The following is a 22,928-nucleotide window of genomic DNA, read 5'->3' as shown; positions in this document are numbered from 1 at the left end:
AACCTACAATTGAATAATGTATTTCTAGACTTTTACCTAAACAACTGCCTTTCTCTGTCCCTTATCCATAAAAACAAAAACATCCAATAAATAAATAAATAAAAACATGAGTGCTAACAGAAAATCTGGAATGTTATCCTAAGAAGTAGAAAACAAAAATCTGGAGGTTAAGAAAAGGAAATCAGAAAAGATAGCATAAGGGGATCATCATGTCTGCTGCTGTGTGGGAAAAGAGGCTTCTCATCTACGGAGACCTCCGTACACTGTCAGAGTTTCTCTGACAAGCTCCCTTAAAGAGCTCAGTACTTACCTACTGGTTTTGGTGTCCCCTGGGTTTTGAGGAGTACCCCGGGAGCATCAGTTATCTCCATATGTTGACTGCACTTGTGGATAGGTCAGGAGAACTCTGCTGGCTTGCCTCTAGGGGTGGGTTAGTAGCCAGGGCATGGTGTGGGGTACTGCCTGAGCATGCGTAGAAACAGTGATCTTAGCTAAGCATGAAAATGTGTGGCCTGAGGGGATGCCACACAGAACATCAGAACATCAGCTTCCCTCCCTCTCTCTAATGTGGAGCTGAAAGCTTCAGACATTGTCCAGGGACTCTCCTCATAGTGGGTCTCCAGTGTCTGTCTTCCTAGCTTTCTGAGTCTGTTGGAAGCTGTTTTTACCTTCTTGGACTCTTTTTGGAAAGAACAAACGTTTCAGGAAGTATAGTGCTATAAGTTGTAGGACTTAGCTCTTTGTGCTTCCTCTCTCTTCTGATCTTTGTATTGTAAAAACCATTTCTAGATACATTTCCTATGCCTTTTGTAAAGTTCTATAAGTGTAATTTCAAATTTGACAGTTTTTTCCAGAAAATAACATTCTTAGTCTAAGAATACATGGCATATGTTTTCAGAAGTCAAATTTGTGATAATTACAAAACAATATTAGCAATTTTCTTTCATTCTTTGCATCATCTTTACTCAGTTTTATACATAATAATATATTTAGACTGAAAGTAAATTTATTTTAATTTTCCTAATATCCCAATTGATTTAAAATTTAAATATGTAGAAATATTGAAAACTAAGTCACTGATAGTATATTTTCATATTTATTTATGTTTTCATCATGTGCTAAATTTTTAAAAATAAGATTATTTGATCCATGAAAGAAAGCATGCTATATACTCAGTTTTGGAGTAACAAAATTGGCGGGACAATAGCTAAAATGCTTATAATCATAATTCATTGTAATTCCTTTACCAGATTATTTCTACCATAGTAAGAGTGGCAGAACTGGCTTTTCTGTTCTTAAGTAATCCTTTTTTGGTATTTCTGCTTTTGTGAACAGCAGGACTTTAAATATAACCGAGAGAACTGTTTATCCTTGACTTTATTCTTTGAAGACCTAAATATTGTGTCCTGTAACCTGTTTTAATTATCCATTGTTACCTTCCCAGGAGACCTTGTTTCAAGTCCTCTGGAGTTGAATTTGACACAAGGAAGAGGCAGACCACAGGCGGCAGATTTTTATATATCAATTCAAGGTTTTCATTTATATAGGAAAGGCAACTCAATATGTTCAGGAAAGAAATATTTGGATATTTTACTGGCTCCTGTCAGTGTTTTGGATCCACTTATAGTAAGAGTGCTTTTCTTGTTTGTTCCTGGAAAGGAACTGTACCTGTATATCCTCCCAGAATTTATAGTACATAATGGATAGGTGGTATTTATGAGGCCTACCTTTCAAGGTTTTGAGCATTGGTTTTGATTTTTTTGGCATGCTTAAAACGACAGGACACTATAGAAACAAGCTTGATACCATACATCATATTACAAACTGTCATTGGAATGATGTCCAGGACTAGGAGTTGGTCCAAGATAAGCATACATGGTAATAGGAATAACCTTTAACAGGAAGAAAAATATATGGCGATGGGTATGCTGCACACAACTAGAACCCTGAAGTTGTAGGATAAGGGGATATGAACTAAAGTTAAAAAAGCACTTTTTATTCTAATGTTTTGACTATGCTTTATTTTTGAATTTGTAATATTAAACCCACAGTAAATTTCCAGTATAATTTGTCCAGGAACTGTTTTCTATGAAGAAAAGTTCTTATGTCAGCATGGAACAATTTGGATTATTCGGAAATTAATTTGGATTTTCCAATATTTGAAAAGTCTTTGGAGGAATATTTGCAGACTGATGAAGGATCTCTGTCAACATGCAAGTCAAATGCACCTTCACAAGGTATAATGCATCAATTGGACAAAAGTCAATATGGAATGATTGACAGTATACTAAGGACTCAATCCCATTTGAAAGGCAGAGGAATCCAACAGTAAATTGAACATAAATAAGTTTTTAAAGGCTGGAGACATGATCAGAAAGGTAGCAGTTGCTGTTCCAAAAGTGTGGTGGATCCAGGGCACACTTTCACTAATTGAAAGAAACTTTCTCCATGCTTCCCATAGGATGGAATCAGGAAGTCAACCACAGACTTCATTCAATAAAGCCCTGGAAGTTATGTGATAGCACATGAAAGAAAGATAAGTTAAAGGAGAAACTACAAGGAAAGAGGAAAGTTTTCTCTCCTTAAGAATGGGGAAGTGTATTTTGAGAATGAGAGCAGGTAGATTTACAGGATCCATAAGACCTTGGTTGTAATTATAAGGAATACTGTGAGCCAGTGATATGAAAGAACATATTAAGGAAGTCTTAATCACATTTTATCTTGGTCTCAGAATTCATTAATATTTCTGGTTATGTTGGTATGTAATAAAGTTGATAAAAGTTAAATGTAGGCTAAAGAATTTTATTAGAGTTATGACAAAACAGAAAACACATTTAGCTTTATATGAAGGAGGGTGCACCAGGCTAAGGGAACCAATGTGGGATGTTGAGAAGCCAAAGAAATAGCAATGGTGGGAAGCCACTGGTACAGCTAGGGTTAAAGTGGCAATACAAGGCTGAGGAGTTCCTAGGTCAAAGAAAAACTCATACCATTTTATAGACCTTCCTGACTTCTCCAACTTTTGTTTTCTATGAATAGTCCAAAACCTACATTTGGCCAATGTAAATTGGAATTCAAATCTCTGTAAAACTGATATTTTTGGAGATTCTGTCTTTAATTCTATACCTTCTGCCTATCTCAGGTCACAGAACCAGACCAATAAAAGGGGGAAAAGCAAAAATAAAAAAACAAGAAGTGAAGGTGGTGGTGAAAATGAAGCAGGGGTAAACTGGAACATACATATTATCATAATGGAGAACAAAAGAGCAAGATGAATGGAGATGTTTCCAAGTTATAGGACTTTCACATGGACTTTATTCCCACTTTTCTAAAAATATGATTGAAATATGATTTTTAAAAAAAAATTTTAGAGCAATTTCGGGTTTAAAGCAAACTTGAGTGAAAGGTATTGAGTGACAGATATTTTCCAGGTAACAATCCCCCCTTATCCTCAGGGACACATTCTGAAGACCGCCCCCCCCAGTGCATGCCTGTAACCATGTGTGACAGTTGATCTGATCACAGCAACAACTACTAAGTGGCTATGGGTCTGGCTCACCTGATATGAAGATGCCAGACAAAGAACTGATGCAGACAAAGAGCTGGTGCCTCTAGGATGGCACCAGGTTTTATCACACTGCTCAAAGTGACATCCAGTTTAAAATTTATTAATTGCTTATTTCTGAAACTTTCTGTTTAATAATTTTGGACCTTACTTTACTGTGAGTACCATGGGAAAATGAAGCCATGGTTATATGGCCCTGCTGCACTCATGCATGACCCTCCCCAGTATCTACCCAACACAGGGGTTCATCTGTATAGTTGATGACTCTATAGTGACACACCATTAATCACCCCAAGTTCATAGTTTTCATTAGGGTTCACTCATGGTGTTATACATTGCATGCATGGTTTGGACAAATGTACAAGGACATATGGTCACCATTACAGTATCACTCAGTGCCCTGAAAATGCTTTGTGTTTTGGAGGAATCCTATACATCCTTCCTTTCTCACAGCACCTGGTAGCCACTCATACTTCTGCTCTCTCTGTAGTTGTGCTTTTCCAGAATTTTATGTATTCAGAATGGCACAATGTGTAGCACTTCCAGGTTGGCATCTTTCGCTTAGTAATATGTGTTTATGTTATGCTATGTGATGTTCTTTCAGTTCTTACATTTTCAAAGCTCATTTCTATTTAGCACTGGATAATATTCCATTGTCTGAATGTACTATAGTTTATGCATTCACCTACTGAGGAACATCTTGGTTGTATCTAATGTACCACCTCAATGTAATATATTCGTAATGAAGGAAACAGATTGTGTGTGTGTGTGTGTGTGTGTGAGTGTGTGTGTGGGGGGGAGGTTGATTGATTATGTGGGAACCCTGTATATTTTCTATGCAATTTTTTTGGAATCTTAAAACTGCTTTAAAACATAAAGCCTGTTACAAAAGATATTGAAATTCATGCCCTTATGACTTTTAATTGTGCAAACCATGAAAACAATTTTTGAGGCCACCTGAATGTTTTTTAACTATTCAGTGGGAGAGTATGGGCTCAAGAGCCTTAGATCAATGGATGTTTTATGTACCCTCCATCATTCCAAAATGGAAAAATGTGGTGAGCAAGTGTGAAGGAGAGTAATAGGAATTTGTACTTTTTAAGTTTCGTGTATCATTAGAGCTTCGTAGATTTAGCAGTCAGTCATCTAAGTCCACTGGGTGCTAATGGATGAATACTTCCTGCAACTACAGGCTTTTCTGCAACTTCACAAAGGCTTTGCATAGACACATATCATCAATCACTCCAAGAACAGGGCACCTTGTGCATTTCTGTACCTCCCTGAAACTGTGCCTGGCACTTCATGCTAAATAAAATTACTGAAAACACTTGATGTTCTTGGTAGCCTGTGACTTTCATTTCCTGGTAGTATCTTCTAAATTATATTCCAAACTGAAATAAGTGAAAAAATACAGTCATACATGGTTCTCTGCTCTGAGGTTTTCTTTGGCTTTCTTCATACTGAAGAAAAAGGGAAGAAGCATCTACTCAGGGTGTGTTTTTACTGGGCTTGAAAACGTGTTAATGATGTTTTCAATAAGTTAAAGTAGATCACTTTTAACTTAACTCTTGAAAATATATGAAGAATCTTTTCTCCCTTCAAACTCCTCTCTGTAGCATGTTTGAACATTGGTTTTGTGGTTTGTGTTTTTTCTTCACACAAGGCTTACCAAATTAATAGGTTTTTAATTAATTTCTAGTGAAATTTAGCCACCTGCAGCTCTTGGAAACTGCTCAAGTGACAAAAAGAGTTCTTTAGGGACATGTTTTACGAAAGAGCCTGTGACTATCCTTGTGAATACATGACTGTTCGTGAGGCATTAAGTTCAACTTCACAGTATTGAACAGGATGGTTGTGCCAGGAGACTGTGGCTGTTTGTGCTGGCTGGTAAGGTCTTCTGAGAGTCTCTGTGTAGGGTTGTATTGTATCCACACAAGCAGGAACTATAAGAGGGGAATGATTATTGTATTGATTTTTTTCATCATTTTACTAGATATTATTTTGATAAAATATGATTTTAGTGTGATATAAACATTTTTATATCAGTCTGTGAAATGTTGATATGTTAGTATGTAAAAGATAGGGCCATCTTAACACATGGCAAGTGAAATAGTTCTACCAGCCACACATAATCTGCCCCCAAGACAATTTGTTTACAACTATTTCTTGCCAGTTTAAATTCTGCCTCATTCTTATTGATGTGTTAAGATGCTTGATGTTTTCTGAATTTTTGCAATGATACTAATATCTGACTTCTTCACTTGTGCAGTTTTTAAGCCAAATATTATTTGATATTTAACAGGATATGCTCTCTTAATAGTTCTCACTTTTAATAAATTTCCTCATATCAGAAGACATATTTACCTCCTATCAGGTATATCTGCCTTCTGGCTAAAATTTTTGTAATATTCCTAGGAGAAGGTCAGTTTTGGCTACACAGTAACACGTTTGTTTGATTTAATTTTTCCACTTTATATAAGTTTGTGTATGACAGGGGTTTCATTGACCTAGAAAAGTCACTTTTTCTCTAGTGTTACGTTTCCCATTTTTAAAAAGTGTCAAGGAAAATTGCACTCACATTCACAAGCACTGAGGAGCAAACTCTGAATGATGGAAGGCCAAGTCTTAAACACTTACTGCCACACCGCATGTTCATGTAAGTTGAGTGTGGGGATGAGATACGTCAGAGAGAAGCTAGGGACATCATGATCAATGACAATCCTCATTATCTTTAATCACAGTCGAGCCTCGATTACCCAAGCTTTTGCTCAGGATCTCAGAACTGCAGAAAAGATTTTACTCCTTTTATACTACTCCCTGAATAGGGGCTATTTTATTTGAAGATATGAGGGAAGAATGCCAGTCATTTAACAAATCAGATAGAGCAGGACGACCATGTTTATTCATGGCTTATTTCAGTCTGCAGATATTCCAAGTGACCCATCATTATAGTGTACTGTGTCTCTGGCTGTGATGTGCCTTATAAACAGTTTGGCCACATACTTTGGAATTATTCTAGAGGTTGCACTATACATGGCGCCAAAGGCCCCAGGCATTGGCAAAAGCTGTTTCCATTTGCTCCCCTCCCCCATGTGTGATTTTGCTTGTGTCTTCCTATGCTTAAAACTGGAAAATTTTGTTTATGGGTTTTTATATTGAGGGTTCATTATTCTAAACAAAGTATTTTGCATTTGAGTACTTAGAACAGACTGTCAATGTCCCAATAGACAACAAAATTTGAAGTTTTAGAAAAAAGTATGCCAAACATCACAGCCACATTCAAAGGAACATAAATTTATAGCTTTATTTAGAGGAGCTCCCACTCTCTCACCCATGGTTTTCCTTTTTAATAAGGGCCTAGAAATGCTCTGTTGTGATTGAGAAGAAAACATGTTAACAGCATTAGATGTGGACCCCTTGAAAGGCACCTTTGTCCACTCAGCAGTGCTCAAGTCCTGTGGTGTTTAAGGCACTGTGGGAATCAGCCATCTAATTCCCCCATCTTATGTACTCTAAGGGATGGAGCTAATGAACAGTATTGTTTTTTCATTTACCAGACTAGTAAACATTAGGGAAAACATGCAATTTGAGGATTACTGTGCAGGTATTTTTGCTGAATGTAACCTCATTTGTTATTGTCTGATGGTTTTCTCATGATTGTGTTGGGTTTGAGGAGAGAGTTTATAGAGGTCAAGAGCTATTCTAATCACATTACATGAAGAGTGTGCACCATCAGTATGACTTATCCCTGTTTACATACTTAACTCTGATTGCTTCTTAGCCTGAAGCAGTGTCTGCCAAATGTGTCCTCTGTAAATTACTCTTTTTCTATCCCCATTTTCATAATCCTTTTTGAAAGAAGGTCAGTAGACATGGCCCATGCTGGAGGGCGGTAGTTTGCTCCCCCTTAGTGGAAGCAGAGATGGTTTGGAATTCTTTTAGATGGGAGATTTGTCTGTTCTTCCCCATTCACTTGCTTATTCAGTTGTTGTGGATCAGTGTGCACCCATGACAGGGAAGTCTTAGGAATTCTCAAAGCCAAGAGAAACCTAAGGAGATTAGATGGTAAAGACACCATGCAATCCTGGATCAGAAAAAGTCCATTAGAAAATTACTGAGGAAATCAGAATAAAGTGTGGACTTTATTGTATGTTTTCTCCTTATGTGGAACACTAGAGAGGAAGAAGGAAAAGAAAGATGGGGTGATTGCATGAAAAAGCAAAAGGAGATCATAGGATAGAGGAGAGGGAGCAAGGGCCTGGAGGAGGGGACAGGAAGAAGCACTGGGGAGGGATAGTGACCAAATTATATTCTGTTGTGTGCATGAACTAATATGTAACACCAAATCCCCCATATGTACAATTATAATGCACCAGTAAAAAAGAAAATAAGTTGGACTTTAGCTAAGAATGCTGTATCACTGTTGTTTCATTGATTGTAGCAAATGTATAATACTTGTATAAGCCATTTTTTTTTTCTTAATATTAGGGAAAACTTAGTGTTAGGCATATGGTGTATAACTCTATTTGCAATAATTCTGTAGATCTAAACTATTATAAATAAAAAGCTTATAAACTTAAAAATTACCCACCTAAAAAAATCTGCTACACAAAATATTGATGCATTCAGGAATTGTCAAGTTCTGGCATATGGTTTAACAGGAATGTAAATTACCATGATCTGTCAGTAATTCTTAAAGTGTTTTTATGCATGTATTTTTGGTGGATCAAGCTCACTTCTAGGAATTTATCCAGTAGAAATAAAAGCAAAATGCCAGGTGCCACTGAGCATTGTAGGTAATATTTATAAACAAAATAAGCCAGCCTACCTTTTCAACAAGTGTTGAGATAACTGGTTACTTCTCCATTAGGGTAGCTGTTAAGAAGGAGAGGATTTCTTTAGATGTAGGCATTCTCTGGGTACAGAATTAGAATGTAATTAAAAAGACCTATCTTAGAGTAGAATATGGTACATATTTATGGAATTGTACACACTGAACTGTGAACAGTACTTTAAAAGTGTGATACAAGTGGAGAATATTAACATGTACGTTTACATCTCTTGTTGGAACTGACACAACCTCTCTTTATTACTTTCATAATAAAATATAGTTTTTTCTTAATAGAAGTAAATGACAAATTTATATATACATTATTTTTACTAGTTATAATTTGTTAATGTTATAGTCAATTTAATTATAATTTAATTGGAAATCACAAGTTTGGAGCTTCTATATAAAATTAATAAGATATCGTTTGTCGGGGGCTGTGCCATGTTGGTGGCGCCAGGATGGCGCCCTGATCACATCGGCAGCGAGAGGAGGTTAATTGACATAAGCACACTCAGGTGATTTTCTCGTCCATAGCACACAATGTATGCGCATGTGTTCTCGAGCACTAATTGCCTGCTCCAGCTCTCGCCTAATCTTGCGTAAGAGGCGTGGCCCTGCTCTTCGAGTTCTGGAGGTGATATAAGCGTAGGCGGAGCGAGACAGAGACACAGCAGCCATTAGAAAAACAACAGAAGAAGACACGCCCACAGCAGCCATTAGCAAAGAAGAAAGAACACAGCAGCCATTAGAAGCAGCCAGAGGGAAAAACACCGACAGCAGCCATTACCAGAAAAGCAGTAGCAAGAAGACACGTGGCATGGCAGTAGCCAGAGAAGACACTCCACAGCAGCCATTAGCAAAAAAGCCAGAAGAAAGAACACAGCAGCGAGTAGGGGCAGGGGCGGAAGGCAGATTGCGGAACGGAGAAAAGCCTGTCTTTCTTTCAAAGTTTCTCTCTTAAGCAAAGTTTCTTTCTCTCTGATAAGCGAGGTCTCTCTCTCTCTCTCTCCTCTCAAGCAAGTAAACCTCATTTCCTCTATCCTCTATAAACAAGCAAGAAAAGCAGCGCACTAAAGAGAAGATAGAAGTGCCTCAGTTTCCACTCCACCACCCATAAGACCCGTGCAAGTTGTTTGCTGCAGGCGGTGACAAATATCCACGGATTTTGTACCACAAAGAGCCAGCGACGATCTCATTGAGTCATTAACCTTTTCATTTATGTAATATGTGCTTCTGGTGCTTCTGTTATTAACTTATTTGCTTGGGATCGAAAGGCTAATAGAATCTTAGCCATACTTTCAAGGGTCCTTGTATATCTGTGAGATAAGCAAATGACTGGCAATGTAAAGCAATGTGGAAATGCCCACATTTACCTTTACAGGCTTTGTAAGTAATTGGCATTTTATAATAGGAGCACTGAATATGAAGTGGACTGATTAAAAACTTGTAAGATGCTTTGTATTGTGAAATCAAGTGTGAAGATAAGTGAATAAAGACACATTTGCCAAGTTAGGAAGGGGTCACATCACAGAATTGTAATACACCATCTTGGATGGAAATGGCCATCAAGTTTTATTGTACATGACAGCTCCTTTCACTCAATGGTAGATTTATGTAGCAAGTGTTGAGACATACTCTTAGGCATGGTGTGTGCTCAGGAGGAGACTTTAGCAACTGCTTTTCCTATCCGTCAAAGGTACCCATTGAGTAGAAGTGAAAGACCTTCGGATATTTGCCTAGGACTCAGAGGTTTCCAGTGTAGTTTCTGATTCAGTGCTACATATCAAACTGCTAAAGATTTTAATCACCACTTGAATAGTAAGTACAAGATTATTATTTACTTCATTAAAGAGGTAATTAAGGAGTAATTAAAAATGACTATTATGAACTATTAAGATGGAATCTTATAGGAATTTATGTTTATGTACTCAAAAATACTGTCTGAAAAAATTGATTTTATTGAAATCAAGTGAGATCACTAAAGAAATTTGGATAACTCAGCTCAATAGTTTAAAACACAAATACTTCAAAGTATAGATTATAAAAAGCAAAGCATATTTTTTCAGATGCAGTGGTCACTTAATCAGACCTGTAGTTATCAGCAAAGTGACCATCAGCTAAAATTTATCATCAATTTTAACCTCATAGTATTTAGAATATACAGTAGAAGATGATAAATATCCAGTGTTAGTTCACTGGTAATACTTATGGTTCTAGAATGAAAATGACTGATGCCTGAAAAGTTCATTATAGTGATTGCTAAGAATTCAACCACTAGTATATAATTTGTAAACAATCTGATGAGGGTTTTAGATATGGTGTAAAAGAGATTATGAGACAGCATGCAATTAGAATAGGTGCATGTGTAAATCCTTGGTTACAAATTATGTTACTTACACATTAATGTGAGTACACACAGTCACTTTCTTCCTTGAGAGAAACAGCTTTGGAAAGAGAGTGCAGCAAAGATTTATAGAGTACTATAAACAGACTGTACAAGAATCAGTGTGCAAACAGTCTTGTACTCTTAAGCAAGATTGTAAAATGTTGCAGATAACCCTGAGGCACTGTAAAGAGCACATGATTCCAGAGAGGAAACCAGCTACCTTTAGGAAAATCAGCCACAAGTACTCCGATTGTACTTACTCAAATAGGAGAGAAGACAATCATGATTTTTGATATTTCAATTAAAAATCTTAAAAGTGATTAATTCGAATACCTAAGTGAACAACCTAAAGTCCTTTAGAATTTTTAATTGTAGATCTCATTTAAAATCTCCAAAATATTTATACTTTTTTCTCAACTACAGAACTAGGATGAGTCTTCTAAGGTAATATTGTTAGTAAAAAAATTATGTTCATGGTGAATTATCTACCTGTTTTCCAGCTACTTTCATACTTCATACCAAAATAAAAAGTAAGTGAAGATTGTTAAATAATGTGTGTCCAGAAAACAAAAGAAAGTACCTATAAAAAATAAACCAAAGAAGGAATTCAGTGCTTACCAGTGGTTGCAAAGGTTTAATATTTGTTGTCACAAAAGAACTATGAATACTTTATGTTAATATATTTTCAACAGGTTACTTGATTAGTATGTTAATATATATTTAAAAAACAAACTAGCATAATGGCAGCATGTGTAAATGTCACATACTGATGTACTTGGAGACATCAAATCCTCGTGAATAAAAGTAGTAGAAGAATAGAAATTTGTGTTCATTCACATCATTGTTTCTCTTTAAACTATTAAATTACAGAAGCTAATGATATAAATAACATTGCCAAAAATGAAATGGGCTGTGTAACTTTCTGATCTGAAACTATTTTTCCCCACAAATTTGATGATTTTTTTTTTTAATAAAAATGACTCAGTAGCAATTTTAATGATAGATTTTAAATCAACAGTTACCTTGCATAATGTTAATTTGTTTTGTAGGATTTATTCTTTATGTCCAAATGTTGTGGAGCCTCTGTGCATTCAGATTTCCTTGCTTTCCAAATTGGAGGTTGTATTAGCAGGTGACATTCCCTTTTAAAGGACTCCTTGTACAGATGTTACCAGCCCATTTTCTTACTGACTGACCAGTATTCTCACTTGTGAAGGCTTGAGGCCATGGTCACCTTGAATTGATTTTCAATAGGGGAAGAACAGCCAACAGACCCTTGGATTTAGAGAGCAAACTGGATCTCAAGGTTTTTCCTCTGTACCTGCTACTACAATTTGGTTAGCTCCTATTGTTAATTGAAATAAGTTGTTGTCGGGGCTGGGGATATAACTCAGTTGGTAGGGTGCTTGCCTTGCAAGCAAAAGACCCTGGGTTCAATTCCCCAGCACCACACACACACAAATAATAATACATATAAGTTGATGTCATGCTGACTCTGTACACATCTTAAGTTTGGTGTGAAGGTTGCTTGCACATGGTAAACGTTAACCTTGTTGACATGTAAACAGGCTATAATTTAACCGGAAGTACACTCTGTGGAAGTAGCCAAAGCCCAGCCAATCACAGAAGCCTAATGTCCAGCCAATCAGGGCCAAATTCTCCCAGAGCATACCCACATAAGGCAGAGGCTGATTGCAGCTGCTCAGGGCAGTCTGTCCTTTGGTGGTCTCTGCTTATAACATAGCCTGTACATGTGGTTGGGAGGAGCTTATGGATAATTTCTCTCGGACTTTTGCCCAATTCCTGATTTCATTTCTTTGGTCAAACAAACCCTGCCAGTCTCAATTTGTCTAAAGTTTTTCCTTTTGACACTATCATAGGAGGTCATGGGATTTTCCTTGTTGATGAGTTGTTGATTATATCTTGTACTGCAAAGAGGTATTGTCTTGTGAGACCCTAGCTTATCTGACTGCTGATATTCTACCCACACTTTTGTGTTTCATATTTGCCTTGGAATTGGCTTATAAATAGTGGCAAAGCCACTGTCTCCTGAGTGTTGGTGATCACACTCAACTGGTAGGAATTCTAACATGACTTTAGGATATCTCATAGACAGATTAGCTCAACTGTAATTGCTTTGTTTTGTTTGCTTTTAATCCTGGAAAATGTTGGATAATGCTGTATGAAGGCCATACATTTACAATAAATTTGAATTTGTGTAACTTCTGCCATTATGACATGCAAAACAGTCCCCAAATATCTTTGGATACTTTCTGTTTTAAAACCAACTTTGTTTACTCCATGAAGCCTTTGAGAAGGAATAGTGTATTGGGGTATATAATGTGTAATTTGCCTACATATATTCTTAGTAAAAACACTTTTAGAAGAAGAGTTGGTAGGATATTTTAGAAAGAGGAATAAATACAAGGATGATTATTTTCCATGTTGCCAGTTATGAAAGAAGAGCATCAAGAAAATGAAGTGGAATTAGAATCTAGAAAAACAATGTGGACACTAATTAGTGAGTTTATATGCATTGAAAAAAGGGAATGGGAAAGAGGACAGGGTAGCTTTAATTGTGCTTTTGTTTAACTTAGCTGTTTAGTTAGCCAGAGCTTTTACAAGTAGCCCTTTTATAGCTGTGACATCTTTATGCAGCTGTCCTTTTCTTTTTCTGACTTGGCTGCTTTTGTGAGCATTCTAATGTTTTTGATCAAATGCATATACGGCCCAGTGTGTTTTCCTTGACAGCACTGTCCCTTGACTAGGGAAAGCCTCAAAGTAGCTTTCATGAGGAAGAAAGGTGTGGGAAGGGGCTGTGGGATGGAAGGAGGCAGGATGCGGCTGTGTCTTCAACAGTTTGAAAGAGATTTGAAGGGAGGTGACATGCCTATTGAAAGCCTGTCGGCTGGCTCAGGAAAGTCCCTCTATACAGTGGAAAGATTATTAAAATACCAAAGATTTTCACATGTAACATTGGTCATAATGCCTCCTCCATTTTCCCCACTTGGATGAAGTAAAAAGTGAAGTTCCTACACAAGCCGTGTGACCCTGTCTCTTTCAATGCTGCAGTGACCTGCACAGATAGGATTTCACATTCACAGATAAGAGACAGGCTGGACTCCCTGTTAGCCTGGTGCTTCATGGTTCTGATCTAAGACCTTCGGCCTCTTTTTTTCTTTTGGAGAAAATGAAATAAAAGAAGCTGAGCTTAGTGAGGGTAGAATATTACTTCACTCTATTTGAAGCCCTGTGATGACTCAAGATCAACTAGAACACTGAATAATCTCATTTAGCAAAACAGGCATGCACTCAAGTTGGACCATTCTGTGTCCTTGCTTTATTTTTGCCAGCATAGAAAGAGATAGGAACAAAGTACTTTGAAAGAAAGTACAAGTGGTATTAATTGGAGTAGTCATTGTTAAAAAATTCTCATCAGGATAATCCAAGAACCCTTTTGTCAAATTGAGGCTTTGGTTTTAGGAAGAAAGAGAATTTTATTTGTGAACTGAATTTTCTACATCATCTCATGAATGATATTACATAGACACAAGATGAAAAGTATAAGGTACTCATAGTGGTTCTGTTTAATAATTACACATTTAAATGATACAATGAAGTGAAAGAATAATTAAAAGCAATGTATGAAAAAGTAATTTCTTCTAAGTATCACAATGACCTATTTTATAGATAAATTCATTATAAACTGTATCAATAATGAAATATTACAGTATATTGGTGATCTATTGAAAGTGTCATAAGAGATAACATTTATAGATCTGCTTACTATATTATTTATAGTTTTCCTTATGTTAAAATTCAGGCTATTCTTGGAAAAGCCTGGCATTTGTATAAGGAGGACTTAATGCTAGCAGTTGTAGAAGAAATCTGTCACCAGCTACCCTGGAGTAACTTGTTGAAGTTAGGGTCTAATACAGGGGAAGTTATGAGGGGGAAAATTCACCTTCTTATTGGATGAATGTGCTTCTGTCTTGCACTCCAAAAATATTGATTTCAAATAAATTTTATGTTATATTGTAAGAAATGCAAGAAATGTCTGAATTCATCAGGGCTTCCTGTTTTGTCTGTATCTTGGGCAATCTTCAAGGAAGATTTTGTCTCCATTTAATATCTTTCTCTCTCCCCACCCTCCCGCTGTCCCCGTCCCCCATCTCTCTCTAGCTACTGTGTTTCCATCTGCCTACCATTTCTTATTCTTTCTCTACCTTCCTACATACCAATACGTGTATTAATCTGTCAATCATCTGCATATCTGCTTGCAATCAGTTCATGTGTTTGTTTTTAATTGTGATGCATTGTTAGATTACTCATGATCCCCAGTTCTTGGAGCTCTGTTAGTAGGAGTTTATACCAGTCTTCCTTTGTTCCCTCCTGCCTTCAGTCCATCATTTTTTGTTTCTTGCATTTGTTTTCTTCAGCCCCTCTCCACTTATGTCCCTGTTTTAGCATCAGTAGTCATCCTGATAAATTGAATATACACAACTCATTTGCATGTGGCTGTTTTATGTGTTGTTTTAGTCAGATTTTCACCATTGTGACTAAAGGACCCCAAAAAAAGAACAACTTTGGGGGAAAAGGAGTTATTTTGGGACTCACAGTTTTAGAGGTCTCAGTCCATAGACAGCCGGCTCCATTTCTAGGCCTTAAAGTGAGGTTGAACTTCATGGAGGAAGAATATGACAGAGGCAAGCAGCTCACATAATGATCAGAAAGTAGAGGGAGAGACTTTATTTGCCAGATGCAAAAGTATACCCAATGCCACACTCCAGTACCCCACCTCCTCTTTTCAGTTACTGTTCTATTAATCCCATCAGGTGATTAATTCACTGATTGGGTTAAGGCTCTCGTAATCCAATCATTGCTTCTCTGAAGCTTCTTGCATCCAAACCATAACTCTATAACAAATTTAATGTACACAAATGGTGATGCAAACTTATCTACCCTTTGCCACTTAGAACTGGTTTTAAAATGTGTTCCTGTCTCTGGTTGGTTTTCTTAACTGCTGCCTCGCTACAGTGTTCATGCACCACATCTAATTGTTCATTCCTCAAGGTGGCGAAGCCCTGGATTGCATCAAAATCACTGCAACTAAATACAATACTGTGGTGCATATTTAATTTATTTTCTTATACTCATTCAAGTGTTGCACTGGGATATACATCCAGGATATGTAGATATGGCTATTAGACCATAATTTATGTATATGTTGCATCTAAGATCCTATGCACATATTACTCTTCAGAATAGTTGGGCCACCTTGAACTTCTAGCCGTGTGTAAGGATTTCTCACACCCCTTCTCAGCTATTGATTGCATTATATAGTTTTCTAACATGTGTCACTATATTAAGTGCAAATTAACTTATCTTTGTCATAAAGACTGCCCTTTGAGTCTTTTGGGAAATGATAACTCATATCTTTTGCTTGTTGGTTTTTCTTATTTTGACTTTCTCTTTCCACTATGGATTAGCAAGAGTTATTTGTATGTTCTAAATGTTAGTTCTTTGTTGGTTCTATACCTTGGAGATGTTTTCTGTGAGTAGTAAGCTGTCTTATTAGCTCGGTCCTTTATGTCCCCCCCCATTAGGTGCTGTAGCATATTTTGTCAACTCATTTGTTAAATTTCATTAACCTCTGCTAACTGTACAGATTTATCTTTCAGTTATCTTTGATTCTCCTAGTGTGTACCTTTTTGTATGGCATGGGATAGAAATATAGTTTTATTTTTGATACAGTAAGTCAAAACTCATACATCATCAACTGACTACTCACGTGTTGGCACATCGATCTATGTGTTTTTCAAAACACCTGACCCTCCCCATAAAACATGGAAGCTAGAAGGCAACAAAATGACATTTATAAAGTACTGGAAACTTCAAATTCATATGCTGTTTGACCCAGAATTTTATGCTGAGGAAGAATTCTTTTCAGAAATGCAAAAATAAGACTTTTCAGACACAAACTAAGGTATTTGACTACTAGAGGCATACCATATAATATAGGTTTAAGAATTCTTTATGTCCTTAATATTACATATGAAGCAACATAAATATTTTTAAAGGCAGAAACTGATTGACTAAATATCTGTACTGTGAACTCATCAACTACATTTTCTTCAAAATAATGAAGTCTATAGAATTAATAAAAAAAGACTCACAAATATTGCTCAATTAATCCAAAAGAAAATCAGATCAAGGGGGAAAAATCAGACAAATGGAATAAAAAATGACAGAGAGAAAACACATAGAATTGAAAATAGCTATCAAAGTGATAGAGCAATGATATTTAATACAAATAATAATAATGATATTGAATATGATACTAATGTCATCAATTAAAAGAGAAATTCCTAGAATGGATTAAAATAAAAATGAATCAAACTCTGTGCTGCTTCAGAAGCCCTTCAGTATGGATAAAGAAAGGGTAAAGGTGAAAAGGGAAGAAATAGACACACTGTCTTCTATAACCTGAACTGTATCCCTCTAGATCACATGTTTTGAAGCCTGTCTTTGGAGAGGGGACCTTTGGAAGGTAAGGCAGGCCCTGTGCATCACAGAGCTAGTGTCCAATCCCATGGGATTGGTGTCTATGTAAGGGAAAGAAGAGAGAAAGAGTTCTTTCTCTGTTTTCATGCACATGCACTGGGAAAGACCATCTGAGCACAAAGCAAGAACATGGTCACCTGAAAGCCAGGAAGGAAGCCCTTGCCAGAATTCAGCATGCTGACATCCTCATAGTATTCAGAACTGTGAGAAAATAAATTTCGTGGGCAAGAACCTAAGCCTACGTCAGTCTAGACAGACTAAGACAATGCACAAACCTTAACCAAAAGAAAACTGAATTACCTGCATTACTATCAGATAGATCAACTTCAGAACAATGTTATCTGAGATAAATTTGGTCATTTTATAATGATGGGTCAAATTTCCAAAATACAACAATCTTAGGGAGTCTGTATGTAACAATGGAGCTTTGAAATGCATTGGACAGAAAAGTTAGGATTAGGGAAAAAAATGAAGAAAATGCACATATATCATTGGAAACTTGAACACCCAATTTTCACCAGCTGATGGAACAAATATATAGATAGTAACCAAATACAGAACTTAAACAGTACTATCAATTGACAGTTAATTATAGAATACTACATCCAGTAGCATTAGAATATATAATTATTCTTAAATAGACAACTTTCACCAAGATAGAACACATTATCACACTAAAAGAACAAAAAGCATAAAAGGTATCTGCACAGATGATAATTGATTTAAATTAGAAATGAGTAGAAATATCTGAATGATCTTCGTTAGTTGGAGATTAAAAACATGGAGTTTGCACATGAGTCAAAATGAATTTTAAAAAATATATGTGTATAGATATGTATCTAATTGAATGAAGTGAAAATACAACATATCAAAATTTGTGGGATGCAGTTAAAAACAAAGCAGTGACATCGATAACCTAAGCTACTCCCTGCCTTGCTAAATTTTCAGATGTCTGGGGATTTTTTGATTGCTTTTGTGGTTTGTTTGATTTGATTTCCTAGTTGAGTTCCTTGGTGGCTATAGAACATTTTCTATGTAGTTTTCATATAATGATTTTTTTTGAGATTGCGTTATGACTCAGCATATATTTAATTATGTTGTAAGTCCTAATGGATTTGAAAAGAATGCATATTGCTCAACATTGGGTAGTGTTGAGTCAGAGCTATGGGTATGTTTTTACACATCTCCCAAGAATTCATTATTGGTAATGTTTTCATATATATGCTTATGTGTACATATGTATACATGTACCCGAGTACACATATGTATGTGTATATACATACACATGTTCATATTATTTTCTGTGTGTATATACATGCATACACATAGACATATATATGTATGTATATACATAAAATCAGTATCATCACTTGAAGGCCTTGAATTTTATATGAATAACATATGGTCCCAGCTTACTGTTTTTACACATAGTGGTGTGACCTTTTAATCCATGTATAGTGTTCTGCTGAATGTTTTTGTAGAAAATGTATGAAAATGTAGGGACTGAGTTTCAAAGGCTGTGACTTAAACTTGTGAATGGCCCTTTGCCTTTCTATAAGTAGACATTTCCTTGAATTTTGAGCAGTGATTGGACACCAGAGAGCTATTATTTGTGGGTCCTCTAAGTAAATTTTGTTTTTATGCAAAGCCAAAGTGGAGTGCTGGGAACCGGTATCTGGAAGCACAACTCAGTGTATCTGGATGTGGTGGTTTTGTGTGGAAAACACATTTTATTTGCACTGGGGCATAGCATCTCAGAAGTTGGCAATATGTGTAATCCTTGATACTTCTGGATAATGTCATAATCAGAGATGAAGGAACATAAGTACATTAACATCTCCATGGCAGTGTGCTATGTTCCTTGCCTTTTTTTATAGTTTATTTTTTCTGACACTTTATTGTACCAGAGTCTACCATAATTTAAAATCCATAGAAGAATTCATTTAGGGAATATATTACCAGTTTTGGACTTTTTTGAGAAGCCTTTTTGAGACAGAGTTACAAATAAACTGATTTGGGATTGAGTGTTTTATGTGTTTTTCCAGCTTCCACTCCCTCAGCATGGAATAGTCTGGTCATACATCAGAATGGTATCAAAGAATGTGCTGAGGCCAGTTCACTATAGTGCAACTGTTTCTGGATGTCTGATGGTGAATTAGGAACCTAGGGAACAAAGTCTGATAAGAGTTGGAAATTAATGGTGAAAGACAGAAGGTTAGTGTGTTGAAAATGTTTCAACAAGAACTTGTCTAGGTACAGTCTGAAGATGAAACAAAGGAACAAAAAATATACAAGGTGTGTTTTTTAATGTAAATACTACCTCTACACATATATGTAAACAGTGTTACTCATTCAGTGACTTTTTTGAGTGTGAATTAATTCTTTTGATTTTTCAAGAACACTTTAAAAGATTAGGTCATCGAACCTTTTAACAAACATGATTTAGACATGTACAGTTAGTAATATCAACCACCTCTTAAAACCAATCTTGATGGAAAATGAATTAAGAATTGAAACTGTGTGTGTGTGTGTGTGTATGTGTGTGTGTGTGTTTAAAACGATTGACTTGGGGAAGTAAGGTATGGAAGCATGGATGCAAGCAGGTGGCAGGCATGGAGGTACAAATCCTTAGCACCTCCACACCAGCAAAGCTCAGCCACAGCCTCCTTGGCTCTGTGTGTGATCATGTGTTCCTTATTCTGGGTGCTCACCCCATCTGGAAAATGCCTCTTTCCTTTTTGTGACCTGACATAGCCTTCCTGTTGGTGGAATGTACATTTTCAAAACCATCCTGAATGTCTTAGTGTCACATAGTTTAGTATAGATTTATTTGTGCCTCAAAGTAGTTGCGTTACACATCTGGTGCTGCTTATTCTACTGGCTTTCCATGATCTCTGGCTTTCAGTCTATTACAACAATCAGTGCTAAAATCAAGTTATGTCTTAGTTCATTTTGACTGTTAGAACAAATTGTCATGAACTAGGTGGCTAGCAACAACAGAAACAGTTCCAAAGGCTGAGAAGTTCAAGGTCAAGGTGCCAGCAGATTCTTTGTCTGCTGAATGTTCCCTCTCCTGGTTCAAGGATAGTGCCCTCACACTGTGTCTTCAGCTGGTGAAAGGGATGAGCAGGCTCTCTAGGATCTCTTGCATAAGGGTACCAGTACCACTCATGGGGGCTTTACCATCCACACACCCCACCTCTTAATAATGCCATGTCGACAATTAGGTTTCCATATATGAATTATGGTGGGGGTCACAAACAGGCAGACTGCAGCAGCCACCTTCAGTTGTGCTCTGCATGTGGTCTTAGTGCAATACTTTACTTCTCAAAAGGGTATCTCAGAGATAGATCTCATGTTTTCAGGCCTTCTATGAATCCTGCCTTTGTATCAATGTTTACACTGGGAAATCTAGTTGTGATGATTTACCTACACTAACTATAGCTGTCCTTAATAGCAAAGTAGTCTAGAATTATATCTAAAATTGTGCTCATCCTATTATTTATGTGTACATATATTTTAATACTTTATCTCACTTTATTTTCAGTTAACATGTTTTGATTCACAAACTAATGGGGTTCAGTGTGAACTTTCAATACATGTTTTTAAAAAATATCCTCAATACATAGAGTTTAATGTTTGATTCAGGAAAAAAATAATTAAAATAACCAGAAAAGCATACCAAAGAGTTTAATTTATTGCCAAATCCTAAGAGAATGAAGTAGAGTGTCTGGGCTAACAAGGAAAAATAAAATGGATTAAGATGCATAAAGGCTTTCAAAACTAGATGCAAAATTGCTACCAGAACACAGCTTCTTCTTTTTAAAATTTATCTTTTTTTTCTTAGTTATTTTTTTATTTTATTTTGATTCATTGCTTACAAATGGGGTATAACTTTTCGTTTTTCTGGTTGTACACAATGTGGAGTCACACTGTGAAATGTCGTCATACATGTACATAGAGTAATGATATTTGTCTCATTTCATTATCTTTCCTTCTCTCAACCCTCTCCCCACTCTGCAATTCCCTCTACACAAACCAGCTTTCCTCCATTCTTCCCTTACCCTGTCACCCCTGTTATGTATCAGTATCCACTTTCAGAGAGATCATTTGGCCTTTGGTTTTTGGGGATTGACTTATTTCACTTAGCATGATATTCTCCAGTTCCATCCATTTACCTGCAAATGCCATAATTGTATTCTTCTTTTGTCTGAATAATATTCCATTATGTGTACATACCACAGTTTCTTTATTCATTCATCAATTGAAGGACATCTAGGTTGGTTCCACAATCTAGCTATTGTTAACTGAGCTGCTATAAACATTGATGTGGCTGTATTACTGTAGTATGCTGATTTTAAGTCCTTTGGGTATAACCCAAGGAGTGGGATAACTGGGTCAAATGGTGGGTCCGTTCCATGTTTTCTGAGGAATTTCCACGCTGCTTTCCAGAGTGACTGTACCAATTTGCAACTCTACCAGTAAAGTATGAGTGTGCCTTTTTCCTCAAAGCTTTCTATTATTGCTTGTATTCTTAATAATAGTCATTCTAAATAAAGTTATCTCATACTAGACAAAGGTGCCAAAAAAAAAAAAAAAAATACAATGGAGAAAAGACAGCCTCTTCAACAAACGGTGCTGGAAAGACTGGAAATCCATATGCAGTAAAATGAAACTAAACCCCTATCTCTCACTCTGCACAAAACTCAACTCAAAATGGATCATGGATCTAGGAATTAGATCAGAGTCCCTGCACCAAATAGAAGAAAAAAGTAGGCCCAAATCTTCATCATGTTGTCTTAGGATCAGACTTCCTTAAGAAGACTCCCAAAGTGCAAGAAATGAAAGCAAGAATCAATAAATGGAATGGAGTCAAACTAAAAAGCTTTTTCTCAGCAAAGGAAACAACCAATAATGTGAAAAGAGAACTTATGGAGTGGGAGAAAATCTTTTCCACATGTACTTCAGATAGAGCACTAATCTCCAAAATTTATAAAGAGCCAACAAAACTTTACACTAAAAATACGAAGAACCCAATCAATAAATGGGCTAAGGAAGTGGGCAGACACTTCACAGAAGAAGATATTCAGGTGATCAACAGATATATGAAAACATGTTCAACATCTCTAGTAATTAGAGAAATGCAAGTCAGAACACAGGTTCTTGAGAGTGCTAACAATGAGGTTTAGTGACCTAAGTACTTGAAAATTTTCTCCTAAATATGAAATATTGTACATTGAAGGTGGTGGGAAAGTCTTTAGAAAACTTTATAGCACTTTAGATATCACTTTCCCTTTTAATTTATTTTTATTAATTTTTTTTCTAAAAAATTGGCATATTGACAGTTATACATAAAAGTGAAATTTATTGCGATATATTACTACCTGCAAATGGTGTAGTTTAGTAAATATCATTCAGCTGTTCCTCCCTTTCATTCCTTCCTCTGCTCCAATGATCTCCTCTTCTACTTTTATTAAATCCCCCATTTTTAAATTCCTTATTTCTCTCTTTTCTGTGTATGAGAGAAACATTTGACTCTTGATTTTCTGCATCTTCATTTATTTCACTTGGCATGATCTTCT

Source organism: Sciurus vulgaris (assembly GCF_902686455.1).
Source record: "Sciurus vulgaris genome assembly, chromosome: 9".
NCBI lineage: Eukaryota > Metazoa > Chordata > Mammalia > Rodentia > Sciuridae > Sciurus > Sciurus vulgaris.
The sequence above is the reverse complement of the archived record's forward strand: the minus strand, read 5'-3'. Positions refer to the sequence as shown.